The sequence below is a fragment of the Neltuma alba genome, unplaced genomic scaffold (genome assembly GCF_004799145.2).
Source record: "Neltuma alba isolate B1F8T4 unplaced genomic scaffold, ASM479914v2 tig00012070_pilon, whole genome shotgun sequence".
In the NCBI taxonomy this organism is placed as follows: domain Eukaryota; kingdom Viridiplantae; phylum Streptophyta; class Magnoliopsida; order Fabales; family Fabaceae; genus Neltuma; species Neltuma alba.
In genome coordinates this window covers 44,550-49,780 of record NW_021636631.1, presented here as the reverse complement: position 1 = coordinate 49,780, position 5,231 = coordinate 44,550, and positions in this window count along the sequence as shown.

The window sequence follows — 5,231 nt, the reverse complement described above, 5'->3', positions numbered from 1 at the left end:
GCAGAAAACCCCTAAATAGAGGAGTTTATAGGGAGAAAGAAACGTGGAATATCGTAAGGTGTTGTCGTTGTTTATCGCCCACTTCACCTTTTGAGTTTTTATGGGAACCGAACCATATTTTTACGGTGTACAAAATAAATATGTAGATGAGTTTATCTAGATTTGTAAAAAAATATTTAAAAAAAATATTTTTCATAATATCCAAACACCCTGCAAATCTGCCTTAAAAAAAATGCATGTTAGAACAGATATAACATTAAAATGTTTATCTTGGAAATTTACAATAAATTTCATTATACAAATATATGTCGGCATATCTGCGATAATATATCCGATTATTGATGTATGGGGTTTAAAAGTTTAATTGTTCTTTTTGGATAAAAAAGAATTTAATTAACATATATGTCAATTTTTTGACCAGAAACATATGTGTCAAAGGCAATATGCCGATCTGAAGCACAAAATGACCCGCACGCGTCTAACGCACCTCCTTCCTCCTCTCAAGCGACCCCTCACCGTGAGACAAGAGATGGAAGACCACCTGATCCCTCGCAAGATGCCCCTACTGAAGATGGTGATCAGGAGATGGAATTGGGCACCATTGTTGCCGAGACACAGCATAGAATTCCGGATGATGAGGATATTCAGTAAGCCTCCTCTTCTCATCTGTCTTATTATCATCATGATTATTGCCTCATGGAACTGCAGGGGGCTGGTAGCCAGACCTTCCCAAACATAGTTAAAGACATAACTAAGAAGTACCATATTGATATTTTGTGCTTGATGGAACCTCGAATTAGTGGCCCCCGGGCAGACAAAGTAGTCAGATGCTTGGGTTTCAATCACTGGCTGCGAGTAGAAGCTAATGGTTACGCTGGCGGGATTTGGATCTTATGGAATGACTCCAACCTATCAGTAAAATATATATGCTCGAATGTTCAAATTCTTCATTGCCACGTGATAGAGCGGACGTCCAATATGTCTTTCAAACTTTCTACGGTTTACGGCGAAACTAGTGTTGGAGGCCGAACTCTACTTTGGAACACTCTAAGTGACATCGCCCATACCACCACAGAACCCTGGGTAACTCTTGGGCACTTTAATGCCTACATATCCCCTGGAGACAAATTGGGAGGCAGTACTGCCTCAGAGACATCTATGAAACAATTCACAGACTGCATCCAGGACAATGGGCTGATGGAGATCGACTTCACAGGGGATCGTTACACCTGGGAACGAACGGGCTTAAAAGAGAGACTCAATTGGACCTTTGGTAATCTTGCATGGTTCTCTACTTTTCCCAAATCGACAGTCTCCCATGAGCTGCGTTTCAAGTCAGACCATAGGCTCCTTATTCTTAATTCCAACCAGGGTGCCTGTAACAACCTCAAACAGAGACGGTTCTCGTACCAAGCAGCCTGGTCGCTAGAACCAGACTTTAAAGAGGTGGTTAATTCCTCTTGGGCTGATCGGGACTAGATTGATGGGTCAAAAACCTTTCAGGAAACAGTAGGGGCTTGGAACGAAAAACAAGTCGGGAACTTCTGTAAAAAAAACGAGAAATTTTAAAATGATTGGAAGGAATTGACAAGGAGAGACTTCAAAATCCCAGAAATGGCCTCAAACGACTTGAAGACAAACTTTGGGAGGAATACCACAAATTGGCAGCACAAGAGGAACTGTACTGGTACCAAAAATCCCGTTGCCGCTGGTTACAATGGGGTGACAGAAACACTAAGTTTTTTCACGCATCTGCTACCATCAAGAAAAGAAGACAGAGGATCGATGCCTTGAAAGACAGCAATGGGGACTGGATAGAAGACTCTGACACCCTCAAACAAATGGCTTCTGATTTTTACAAAGACCTTTATACGAAGGATACGTCAACGACAAATCCTTCCTGTTGGGTCTCTCATTTTCCAACCTTAGACGAGATAGAGTTGGCCTGGCTTTCTAGACCTATTGACCGGGTGGAAATTAATAATGCTGCCTTCGCTATGAATGCACTGAAAGCCCCAGGCCCAGATGGGTTACAACCACACTTTTTCCAATCTCAATGGGATGGGGAAAAGATGTGTGATCAGATTAACTACTTCTTCCAACATCCGCAAGAAATGGGGAGACTAAACCAAGCTAACATTGTGCTGATTCCTAAATCGGAATACCCCACGTCTCTCAAAGAGCTACAACCTATCTCTCTTTGTAACGTAAGCTTGAAGATTCTTACCAAATTGCTTGCTAGTCGTTTCAGAAGAGTTATGGATAAGTTGATCAATGAAGAGCAATGCAGCTTTATTGCGGGGAGATCAAGCTGCGACAATATCATTCTTGCCCAAGAGATCATTCATTCCATGAGAACCCAGAAGAGGAAAAAAGGTTATGTGGCTATCAAAGTGGACATGGAGAAAGCCTTTGACAGATTGGATTGGGGTTTATGTCTCGGCATCGACCAACGAATCATTGCAGTAATCATGGCCTCCATTACTACAGCCTCCATGAAAGTATTATGGAATGGAGAGGAAGGACCGGAATTCTCACCTTCAAGGGGAGTCAGACAATGGGATCTCCTTAGCCCCTACTTATTCGTTCTTTGCATGGAATGCCTGGGTCATAGAATTAAAACCGAGTGTGTAGCTAAACGGTGGAAACCATTCAGTTTTAAAGCAGGAGGACCAACCCTGTCACACCTGTTCTTTGCAGATGATCTACTCCTCTTCATGGAAGCCTCCACAAGCCAAATGGAAGTTGTCAAAAAGGTAATGGGGGATTTTTGTGCAGTGTCTGGTCATAGAATAAATCTAGAGAAATCCAAAATGTTCTGTTCTGCCTCTATCCACTACAATCGGAAAATTGATCTGAGTCAAACCTTGGGTGTGGGTGTCACAGCTGACCTAGGCAAATACCTCGGTGTTCCTATAATACATGGCAGAATTACTAAAGAGGTTTATGGACCCTTAACTCAGAAGGTTAAGCGGAAACTCTCTATGTGGAAGAGCAAATTTTTGAGCCTTGCTGGTCGTTCAGTTTTAATCAAGTCGGTCATTACAGCTCTCCCCAGCTACCAAATGCAGTCAACGCTCATTTCCCCTGGTGTGCTTGATGAAATTGAAAAGCTTAGCAGGAAATTCCTATGAAGCCAAGATGAAGAACTTCGCAAAATGCATCTTATTGCCTGGAATGTAATTAAACAACCAAAAGAGTTGGGGGGTTTAGGGATGAAGGATCTGAGAAGTCAAAATGCTGCCTTTATGATGAAAATCTGCTGGTACATGTTAACTAAACCTGATAAACTCTGGGTTCAGTGTTTAAAAGCCAAATACAAATGTGGGACAAATGAGGTTCCTGAGATTGTACCCAAAAGCTATGCGTCCCTTACTTGGAGATCAATAACACGAGTTTGGGATCAGTTTCTAAAGGGAGTAGGAAGGAAAGTGAACAATGGCCGAAACACACAATTTTGGCGAGACCTTTGGCACCCTCTAGACCTCCCCCTTGCTGCCTATACCTGTCCCGGAACAGCTTTCAATGACCAGGACAAAGTTTGTGACCATATTCTACCGAATGGAAGATGGAATGTAGATTCTTGGTACACAATCCTACCACCACAGGTAATCTCAACTCTCACCAAGATAACACCCCCAAACCTTCAAGTGCAAGATGGATTTACGTGGAGGAACGATAAAGAAGGCTGCTTCTCTGTTAAAGCAGCTTACGAGTTCATACGTCAGAATGGTGATCCCTCACAAAACCAATTCTGGAAAAGACTTTGGAAATGGCAACTACCGGAGAAGGTTAAAACTTTTATGTGGCAGATGTCTCATGACAGATTAGTTACCAATTCACTCAGAGCTAAAAGAGGTTTAGCTTCATCTCATGAGTGTCCTTTTGAGTGCCATCGTGAGGAGAGCAGTATACACACCTTGAGAGATTGCGACAGAGTAAAAGAAGTGTGGAAATATTTTTTAAAATCTAACTCTTTTCCTAGTTTTTTTACTGGTTCTTTGCAGGAATGGTTGCAGTGGAACGTGACTCATAGCCCGGCCAACAAAAGATTCAAAAGCTGGTCTTGGCCTCGCGTGTTCAGCTTGGTATGTTGGTTGCTGTGGACATCCAGATGTCGAAAAGTTTTCGAAGGAAACACTTCATCACCCAAAGAGATTGTTCATAAATGCTCTCACCTACTGACAGAATGCGTCATCAACAATGAACTCAAACACCAAGTCTTTTGGGGAATAGAAGCACACGAAAGCCGATGGACACCACCACTAGAAAACTCAGTCCGTATAGACGTAGATGGATCAGTGTGGCCAGGACAACAAGCTGCTTGTGGAGGCGTCATTTGAAACTCCAGAGGTGAATGGCTGATAGGCTTCCATCAAGATATAGGCACATGCTCAGTACTGGAGGCAGAGCTACGGGCGCTTCACACTGGAATAACTCTTGGGAAGAATCTGAGGTTAGGAAACTTACTAATCTACACAGACTCACTTGAATCAGTTAACCTCCTTTGGAGAGGCAATACTACCAAGCATCCTCTTCGAGAACTCATAATAGAGTTAAGGGAGATGATCTATGTAGACCAGAATATTCAGGTTTTCCACACCCACTGAGAAAACACCAGATGTGCAGACTTCATGGCAAGACAGGGCCACACAGGATTGACAGAAATGATTCTCTCTTGGGAGGTGCCTAACGGTTGCAAGGGAATATTCCTGGAAGACAAGATGTTAACATGATTGTTCTGTTGTTCGTTTGTGTAGCCTTTTAAGGCGTTATTTTCCTCAAGCTTCGGCTTGCCTTTCCATGTTAAAAAAAAAAGAAACATATGTGTCAGTTTAAAGCTTTGGTTTTGTTTTAAATTAACAAGAAGCATTAGGGGAAAATTAACCCTAAATTCTTGCCCCTACTCCGCTCGCCTTAAACACCTGGCTGTCTTCGTCAATAATTTTAACGGGTGTGTGTATTCCAAACTCTAAATTCTTTAAGATTAAAGTATACATTTGGTCTTTTAACTTTGTACAAGGTTTTAATTTGGTCTCTTAATTTTAAAAAATATACATTTGGTCCTTTAAAAATTATTTGAGAATATTTTATCAATATTTAAGATCTCAATGTCATCATTTTTAAAAAAAAATTTAGGGTTAAAAAACCAAAAATATACTTTTTAAAATTAAGAGATCAAATTGAAACCTTGTATAAAATTAAAGGACCAAATGTATACTTTAGCCATT